We start from the raw sequence: 11,128 nt of genomic DNA on the forward strand, positions 1-11,128 counted from the left end.
TCGACCTGTCCATTAGCCTAGGGGTAGGCCACGGAGGAGAAGCTTTTAACAATTTCATACCTCTCACAAAATTCAGTGAAAAGATCGCTATCGAACTGGGTTCCATTATCCGACACTATCTTCTATGGCAGCCTGAATCGGCAAACAATATTTTTTATCACAAAGGTCTCCGCTTCTGCCCACTTTGTGAAGTAGTCAATAGTCACAACCGCATAGCGAACTCCTCCCTTTTTCGTGCGAAGGGCACCAACTAAATCAATCCCCCAGACTGCGAATGGCCACGGGGACGAGATCATCTTTAGCTCGACTGGAGGAGCTCGGGTGACTGGGGCAAACCGTTGGCACCTGTCGCACTTTTTGACATAAGAGATTGAGTCCTTCGAGAGAGTGGGCCAATAATATCCTTGCCTCAATAACTTCAAGGCCAGGTTTTTCCCCCCAGCGTGATCGCTACAAAATCCCTCATGCACCTCCTGTAGAATGGTTTGTGCTTCGCCTTGTAGAACACACCATAGAAGAGGTAAAGAGAGACCACGCCGGTACAACAACCCGTCTATCATTGTGTACCTCAGAGCTTGGTAAAGTACCCTCCTCGCGTTGTTTCATTCTCCTGGTAACTTTCCTATTGTGAGGCACTCAATTATGGGAGTCATCCAGGTCGTCTTGGTATCGACCATTTTGACCTCCTTTCTATCTTCCTCTATGCTTGGCCTTTCCAAGAATTCTACCGGTACCAGGCCCAATGTTTCGGCCTCCTCGGAGGTGTCGAGCTTTGCTAGGGCGTCGGCATTAGCATTCTGCTCCCGAGGTATCTGCTCAACCAGGCTGTGCTCAAATGCAGACAGATCCTTCTTTACCTTTGCCAGGTAGGCAGCCATCTTGGTTCCCCGCACTTGGTATTCTCCCAATACCTAGTTTACCATGAGATGGGAATCATTATAGCACTGGATGGAACTGGCCTTCAGTTCTTGGCCACCCTTAGCCCAGCTAGTAAAGCTTCGTATTCGGCTTCGTTGTTGGATGCTTCGAATCCAAATCACAACGCGGAGTGGAAATGATGTCCCTCCGGGGATATCAAGACTATTCCAGCTCCGGATCCATTCTCGTTAGCCGAACCGTCTACAAAAACTTTCCATGAGGCTCGCACCAGATGTTCCACTGGTTCTTCTCGAAATACCGTGCACTCCGCCACAAAATCAGCCAAAGCTTGGCTTTTGATTGCAGTTCGCGGCACGTACAGTATCTCAAACTGGCTGAGCTCGATAGCCCATTTCAAAAGACGCCCCGATGCCTCAAGTTTATGCAAAACCTGTCTTAAAGGTTGATCAGTTATGACTTGGATCGAATGGGATTAGAAATACGGCCTGAGCTTTCTGGAGGCCGTAATAAGGCAGAAAGCCATTTTTTCCATCAACGGGTATCGAGATTCAGCTCTGAGAAGCCTCTTGCTAATGTAATAGACTGGCTTCTGAGACCCGTCTTCTTCATGAATCAGTACAGTGCTAGCCGCGTCTTCTGTGACAGCCAGGTAAAGGAAAACAGGCTCTCCCGCTTTTGGCTTAGACAACACGGGCAGCTAGGCTAAATGTGCTTTCAGGTCGAGGAAAGCACGCTCGCATTCTTTGGTCCATTCAAATTCTTGATTTCTCCGGAGCAGGTTATTGAATAGTAAACACTTATCGGTTGATTTGGAAATGAACCGATTGAGGGCTGTCACCCTTCCTATTAGACTTTGGATGTCTTTCCGCGACTGGGGTGATGGCATCTCGAGTAGCGACCTGATTTTAGAGGGGTTCACCTCTATTCCTCTGGTGTTGACTATGAAACTCAGGAATTTTCCTAACACAACCCCGAAGGTACACTTCTAAGGGTTCAGTCTCATGCCGTACTGCCTTAAAATCTTAAAACATTCCTTTTGGTCAGGGACATGGTTATTGGCAGTTTTTGACTTGACCAACATGTTGTCAACATACACTTCCATGTTTTTCCTGATCTGATTAGCAAACATCCTGTTGACCAACCTCTGGTATGTAGCTCCTGCATTATTCAGCCCGAAGGGCATGACCTTGTAGTAATAAATGTTAGTTGGGGTTATGAAGCTAGTGTGTTCCTGGTCTGCCGGGTTCATGGCGATCTGGTTATAGCCCGAGTATGCATCCATGAAGGACATGAGCTGGTGCCCCACCGTGGCGTCTACCAATTGATCAATCCTTGGCAGGGGGAAGCAGTCCTTGGGGGAGGTTTTATTCAGATCGAAAAAGTCGATGCAGGTCTGCCACTTCCTGTTGGGCTTCGGGACCAAAACAGGATTGGCAACCCAGATCAGGTACTTTGCCTCGCGAATAAAGCCGCACTTTAAGAGCAGAGCTACTACCTCCTCTAGGGCCTCAACTCGGGTCATGCCCAGGTGCCTTTGTTTCTGGAACTTCGCAGGCACGTTCTTGTCTAGGTTGAGGGTGTGCATGATAACACTTGGGCTGATTCCTATCATGTTCTCATGAGATCAGGCGACCAGATCTAGATTCTCATGTAGAAATTTCAGCAGCTCCGCCTTCCTCTTATTACACAGGTCTTTTTCGAGCTTCACCAACCTCGAGGGGTCTTGTGGGTCGATGGTCACCTCCTCGAGCTCTTCGATGGCCTGGAGCTCGGATCTGTCTTTGCCTATCCTGGGGTCGATATCATCATTCAAGGTGATACCCTCCCCATTGGCGTCTTGAGGTTTTTCTATCTCAGGAGTAGGTCCTACCACCTGAGATTCCTCATCCTCACTTTGAATTGCCATCGTCTGCTGCCTGGGTCGTGATTTTCCCTTCATGGAAATGCTATAGCATTCCCTGGCAGCGAGCTGATCCCCCTAGACCGTACATATTGTAGAGGAGCGGAATTTGACTGCGAGGTGGCAGATGAAGGTTATGGCCTCAAATGCTATCAATGTAGGTCGGTCCAGAATACCATTGTAGGCGGCGGGACAATCGATGACCATGAATTCGAGGAGTTTAGAGACAGTCCGAGGCCCCTCTCCCAAGGTAATTACTAGCTCGAGTGTTCCTATCGCTGCCGATCCTTCTCCAGAAAATCCATACAGCATCAGGGAGGTGGCCTTCAGCTCAGTGACAGACAACCCCATCTTCTCCAGCGTAGACCGGAACAGCAGGTTCACCGAACTTCCATTATCGATCAGTATTCTCCTAACTCTTCGGTTAGCAAGTTGGGCAATTATGACCAAAGGATCGTTATGGGGGAACTGGACGTGACTAGCATCCTCCTCAATAAAAATGAGTCGTTGCTGTTTGGGTAGATGCTACTTCGGGATTAATTCCACTCTGTTATGAGCCTTCAACTCATAGACATATCTCTTCTGGGCACCTCTGCTCGTGCCAGCCAAGTGGGGGCCTCCGAAGATTGTGGATATCTCTCCCCCTTATCACAGGAGGAGGGGTATCCTGATTTATCCGGGGCCCAGGCTGATTTAGCGGAGCTTCCGGGCTTGCTGACTAGTGGGAACTTTGTTGTACGCATATTGAGCCAAAGGTCCGGCTCTGATGAGTGTCTCGATCTCGTCCTTCAAATACCTACAATCGTTAGTGTTGTGGCCAATGTCGTTGTGGAATCGACAGAACTTGGAAGGGTCCCTCTTGGCCTTCTGGTGCTTCAAAGGCTTCGGCTTTTTCCAGGGGAGGCGGGCAGAGTTTGCTAGGAAAATGTGTTCCCTATTGTTTTTGAGCTCGGTATAAGCCGCGTAGGTTGGCTTAAATTTTTCCACGGGCTTGTTCTTCTTCGAACCGCGCTGGCCGCCCACCCTGCTCCCTTTTCTCTTACCTCCACCCCCTTGGTTATTCTGTGCAACAGTTTGAGTTGATGCAACTTCTCATTTAGTCTTAAAGTTTTCAAAACCATATATACCAAGGACACCAATCAAGGATTTAAATGAGCATGTTGTCCAATAGAGTCACATGTCCATAACTCTTCGAAATAATTACCCCATCTCTTCCTTGAAGTGTTATCTCATTAGATACGAAGCTTGACTGCAAGCATTGATAAATCAACTGCATAGGCTAGATCTGTGAAGAAAAGAAAAAGCAGCACCAATATTAAGTAACACGGAATACATGTATATAACATAGAGAGATATGTAATATTAGATTAACTTAAAAAAAATGTTATATAAAAGGTAAAAGCACAAACAAGCCATACATTTAGTGAGAAAAAACAAATGTTTAGATAAAAGTGAAGATATAGAAGGCAAGACACTCCCATATATCATTAGTAGGCATACATAAAAATATTGAAAAAGAAGGCATAAAAATTAATGAATCATTATCACTATTTATAGGCAGTAAAAAGAATTGATCACTAGCCAAAATATTTTCTTTAATTTTCTTCAGCAACAAAATAAATCAAGGGCATATATATCATATATAGCAGCCAATAAAACTATAACAAATTTAAAAAATGTTCATCAAATGCCTCTTATTATTCATTTATAGACTTATTTCGTATGATCATTGATTTAAAGAGCTAGTACTGAATGAGTATTCCATATTGTAGTTCAATAAAAGATTAAATTATGCCTAATGATAACATACTAGATGTAACCCAATAAAATAAGTATCAATTAAATAAAAAAGATAAGATGATGTCACTACACCAAAAGATGGATACGACGTGGCTTCTTTGCGTCGGTCCATGTAATTGATCGATGCAATTGCTTTATTAGGGACATTAGCGTCCGTTCATAATTGACAGTACTGTATATTTAAAAAAAACAAAGATTATATACACACCATTTACATTTAAACAGATGAATTTTTTTTTAATCAAAATATGAGTTTTGATTATATTTGGTATAGCGTTAGTTCATAACCAACGCTAACATGGCAAATGCATCGGTTATGAACCGATGCTAGCCCAAAGAGAAAACCCTCCTCCTCGTCCTTCCCCTCATTCTCTCATCTCTCTTTGAACTAAAAGGTGATTTCAGCACGGTGACGCCCTCGAACCCAACCCTTAGCCCTTCAAACCCATCACCTCTTTCATCAGTTAGAGCCCCGTTTAACCTCTACTAGAGTACCCGAGCCTCGCTCTATGCTTCTCATCGCCACTCGTGGCCATCGAAGCTCCGACCAAAGCTTTTGCCCCTTGCGACCTCTATAACTTTTAGAGGCTCCACCATCGCGACCTCCACATCTCTGAGAGGCTCCACCCCTCGCGGCCTCCATTACTCTAAGCCTCCGTCCCTACACATAGGTTAAGGTTTGTTCAATTTTTCAATATTTCAAGTTAATTATTTTTCAAATTTTTTAACATAATTAGGTTAATTTTAAGAATTTTAATTAAATTGGAGAATATTGAAATTAATAATTATATTAAATTCTAGTTATTAGAATATAGAAATTGAGATTTATTAAGTTGATAAAATCACGAGAATTTAAAAATTAAATTTATTTTTAATAAAATTAGGTTAATTTTCAGAATTGGTATTAAATTGAGAATTGAGATGTGAAATTATGAAATTTTGAAATTGATAGTTAGGTTAATTTGGAGTTTTGACAATTTAGAAATTATGAATTGAGAAATTTATAAATGTATTTTGAAAATAATTATGTAACTATTTATAATTGTTAATTTTTAATTGTGGCTAGGTTTGGCTTTATTTTGTGGTTGATTGGATTTGGTGATGATCCCATGTGATAGCTACGCATTTATCTTGGATGAGGTAATTCATTGAAACTTTAGTAGTATATATATATATTGAAATATATAGTTATATTAAAGTTAGTGGAATTTAGGATTAAAAGTTAGTGAAGACAGGTTTTTGTACTGTGTGTTGCAGTGATATAAGGTTGGAATTATGCATGTTGATTGATTGTTTGATATTCGTGTATCATATGTTATGCATATGTATTTTTTGAAAATGGGAAATGTTGTAGAAATAGGGAAATTTCAACACAATTTTTTTTCAAGATAATAACATTGATAGTTATGCATGTTTTATATTCATTGATACTTGTACATGTTAAATGGTTGTTTGAATTTTGTATATTATGTGATGTCTATATGTACTATATGAGTTTGGGATATTCTATAAAAATAGTGTCTAACTCACTAAGCAAGTCATTTGGACTTAAATGTGTAATTAAAGACTGTATCAAGGTTAGGTATTAACAATTTCGGTCACAGAAGTAATTATTTTTCATTAAAATATTGAGTTTATACACGGGATCCCAAAAAGTGGTTACAGACTGATAAAAGACAAATGGAATACAAATTAGTTGCCCTAAACAGAGAAAAAGGGTTCAACCCTAGTTCCTCCAAGGCTATTGCGACAATGGCGGTCGAGCAGGGTGCATATGTACGCATCGCCCTTGAAGCTCTCCATCTCATGGTTAGTTCGGCTTTCCCTTTCCTTACTGCACCACATAGCACCCGTGAGCCAAGGCTCACCAAGAAAACATAAATCAATAGGTACAAATGAGAAACAATATATAAACGGTAAACTTAATTCAATAAATTTAATCAACAACAGGATTTCAGCAATAAGCTTAGCAATAATAATATGCTCAATCAAACACATAATCAAATCTCAACAATCAATACAGTTGATTAAGTGCAATCTGAACTTATTTTTATTTAAGTGACGTTCAAGATCGACACCTTTAGGCCGAGTCCTCTGGTCTTATAGCCGACCTTGACAAGTTTAGGCTGGGCTACGCTTCGCATGCTTACTATCGGCCCCGGCGCCCTTAGGCCGACCTTTAGAACAGATATAATCACATATTTATTACACATCACACAATCAGATGAAGCATATGCAAGCGCGCACTGCCGGATATTCCCAAATACAATTATAGCCAAATTCTCACAAATAGTCACAGTCATACTCATATTTATTAACAGGGGTCCAAACCCCGATCACAACCCGGGTGTAGTTTTCTTATCTCAAGTCCCAAGCAGATAGCATATAGTAATCCCGAGCAAGATCCATATTCCCGAGCATTAGCGGTATAACATAGTCACAATGCAATAATCGAGTAGTAGAATCCTTCCCTCGCATTTAGGTTTGAGTAACCGAGCTTCAAAACTGTAATTGGTTAATATTCCCTATTTGAACTGGGACACACCCTGCTAAGGGCTGCTGTAACGCCCCGGATAACCAAGATCGTTACACTTTGTGCTAATAAAGGCGCAAGACTTGCTAATCAAGTCATTTAGTTGAAAATGTGTCGCTAAACCATTATTGAACTAGGGTTAAAAGATTTTGCCATAAAAGATAAATTTTCATTTAAATAACTGTTTGTTACACGGGATCCCAAAAATAAACAGGGTTAAAGAACAGTTTACAAAATTTCAAATGTTATATACAACCACAAGCCACTCTAATGGAAAAATAAGAATTTTAGGTTCTCTTGTCCCTGTAACATCCCATGGTCGTGGCAGCCGAGCAGCCAACTATGTAAATTTCGCCCCCAGAGCTCTCCAATTCAGGGTTGGTTCAGCTTACCCTTGCCTTTACCTACATCATGTTGCACTCGTGAACCAAGGCCAAATAAGAAAACCATATTACAGAGCATAATTAATAATCAATAGTCAAATAATTCACAAATCATCAATCATATACTCATTGATATCAAATAATCAGTGATATCAATCATATACTCAACCATCTAGGTAATGAACATGCCTTAATCATCAGATTAATAACAATAAATATATCACACAATATCCAAGGTCGATACCTTAGGCCGCACCCTCCGTTTATCCCACTGATGTCTGCTCGCTTAGGCCAAACTCAGTGATTAAGTACATAACCTCAGTTACTAGTGGCCGAGCCTCGTCCTTGTGCGCCAATATTTATTTCAGCACTTAGGCCATTTATTTCATACTCCCATGGCATAATACCATAACACAACATTGCATACAAATGTAGGGAACTCTTAGTCATAACATAGTCACACAACTGGCTGCAGTTTTCTTACCTTGGATTCCGAGCAGAGAAGGTGAACTGATTCTGAGCACCATCCCTAGCCTCGAGCCTTGGCGACACACCTAGTCACAAGAATTATCGAGATCTATCAACTACCAATATGAAATAAAATACTTAGGTAGCAAAACTAGCCTTCAGGACCTCAATTTCTACTAAACCAGGCAGTAGAAATTGTCTCGAGCCCTAGGTTCGAACCCCCGAGCCCTAACAACACTAAGTACACTTCCAAGCTCAAAACCCCAAGGTGGGTCGCAACTTGGCTCAGTAAGTCGCGACTTGCCCCAAGTCAGAGAGCAAGCTCTCACGCCAAAGGGGAGGCGGGTCGCGACTTGGCCAAGCAAGTCGCGATGCGCCCCCAAGTCAGAGAGCTCCCATGGGTAGGAAGGCCACATGCGCCGAGGTGCCCCCATGCTGGGTTGCGGGGCCCCCTGTGAACCCTGAGAAAACCTGGGTTTTCCTCCTTCTCCTTCCAGCCAAGAACACACCAAATTACCTAGAATTTCCCCCAAACTCCACACTATACCAGCAACGAACTTAGACGCATAATAACCCCTATTTTCATCCTATAATTTCCAGCAACATAAACAAACATCCACACCTCAATTTAGCCACAAGAATCACAATATAACCAGTGAGATTCTCCACTCAAACCATCAACCAAATTCATCACTAAATCTATACTCAAGAACCTAAAATTCAACATAAACCATTCAGCAAAACATAGAAGTTTAGGATAGTAGTCTTACCTCAATTATGACTGAGCTCCTCCCTATTTTCCAACTTCAACTCCAACTTAGATTCCTCTCGAACTTCTTCAAAGATCACCAGCCCAACAGCTTGTCTAGGTCCTTGTTCTTAGCTTCAACTCAAAAGAGAGCAAGAGAGAGATAGAAAAATTGTTTTGTGAGAGAGAGAGAACTAATTTTGTTTCCCTTCTTTCTTTCTTCAATCTACAGCCTTCTTCCTCATTCTAAGATAAAATTTGATTGTGTCCTTAGTTTAGGAAAATACCATTTTTCCCTTCCAAAACATAACTAACATAAACTTAATCTCGGGGTATAATTATCATTTGTCCCCAATTCCCACTAATTCCTCCAGTGTTCCTACTTTTTACCACTTAAATCCTACTATCCAATTAATCACCAATTATTAATCCAATGAATAATAATCTCTAACATATGTCCTAAATTCCCAAAAATACCCCCCCAGACTACCCCGAGCCGGGTATAAATCCCTGTAGTGACTATTTCACCAAATTGCTCACTAGGTCCGTCTCGAGCCATATGCTGCAAATATATCTGCATAAAAATGTGGTCTCAACAATTTATCACAAATAATCACATTTATGCCCTCAATAGGCCAAAATTACAAATATGCCCCTATAAGCTAAACAGGGCCTATATGTATACTAATTCTCGTAGTCATGCATTTCATATATCCATATAATCATATAAGCATGGTTATCACATAATCAAGCATTAAACCATATAAATTACATATAAACCAATTACGCCCTCCCGGCACACTAATCATGGCCCTTAAGCCTTATTAGTAATTTTGGGTTGTTACAACTATCCCCTCCTACCGAGAATTTCATCCCCGAAATTTACCTGAATAACTCGAGATACTAATCTTGCATTACTGACTTAAGCTCCCAGGTCGCCTCCTCCACCCTGCTATACCTCCATAACACTTTAACCACATGAATTATCTTGTTCCGTAGAACCTTATCTTTCCGATCCATGATCTGAACCGGTCACTCCTCATAAGATAAATCCATATGCAATTCCAAGTCTTCATACTTCAACACATGTTTCGTATCTGAGACGTACTTCTGAAGTATAGAAACATGAAATACTTCATGAACTCCTGATAGAGACAGTGGCAAAGCTAACCTGTAAGTCACCTGTTCGTGTTATATTATTTCATATAATATAATATTAGATTAAATAATGTGATAAAATGTGATTTTTCACACAAATGTGATTTGTCACACCTTGTAACATATTATTGACAGTCACAAAATCGGACTAATGTGTGTGCCCAAATGTGACATATTTTGGAGTTACAATATCAGTTACAAATTTGTAACTCCCAAATATTACCCAATAATGTGTATATTATATGTTGCACATTTGAGATTGGATTTCATAAAGTCATGATGATAAATGACTGTTGGAGACATGTTTTTAACTCCCAATAGGTGTTTGGAGGTTACAAAATCATGTGGGAAAGGATTTAGGACGTTTTGGAACGTTTTGGAAAAATGACTTTTTAGTGCTGAAAATGGCCTGTGGCCGCAGCCTGGGGGATAGAAGCCAGTGGCCGCGGCCACTGAAAAGTCCTGGCCGTGGCCAGTGAGGCTGACAGCCTATGTGAATTTTCAGTTTTTTCCAAATTGAACGGTTCTAACATCTCAAATAACTCCCAAATCTCCATTTTAATTCCATAAACATCCAATTAAACATTGGTAACAGCCATGAGGGTTGGTGGAATTTGAAATTAAAAGGGGTATCTCAAACTCTATAAATAGGAGCCTCATGCTCACTTGTAAGACACACCATTTTTCATCCACAAAGCACTTGGCTGAAAAATACACCTTGAGGCTTGATTATTCCAGAGAGCTATTTCCTTGAGAGATCCTTTAGTGCTTAGAGAGTAGGGGGAAATAAGCTTTTGGACAAAGGTTTTAAACCTTGTTGAAGTTGGTGATCCCCACTACTCTACACTTTGGTTGTGTGAGAGTTTATGTTTTCACTCTTTTGTTCTTCTTATTTACTTGTATTGTTATAGTATTGAGTTTGTAATCTTCTTCTTCTACATCATTTGATTTACTTCTATTTTGAGCAATTGAGTTGTAATACTTATCTAATCAATATTATCTTGTCCATTGTATTTTTGCATAGAGTTGTATTTGGTTTTTCCATAATTCCACTGAGCAATAATATATATTATCTAACAGTTCGATCCTGTCCATGATCTCAAAAGGTCCAATGAATCTAGGTCTCAACTTGCCCTTCTTTCCAAACCTCCTCACCCCTTGTAGTGGTGAAACTCACAGAAACATGTGGTCCCCAACCTGGAACTCCAGGTCCCTACGCTTAGGATCAGTGTAGCTTTTCTGTTTGCTCTGTGAAGCAA

The sequence above is a fragment of the Humulus lupulus genome, chromosome 8 (assembly GCF_963169125.1).
Source record: "Humulus lupulus chromosome 8, drHumLupu1.1, whole genome shotgun sequence".
In the NCBI taxonomy this organism is placed as follows: Eukaryota; Viridiplantae; Streptophyta; class Magnoliopsida; order Rosales; family Cannabaceae; genus Humulus; species Humulus lupulus.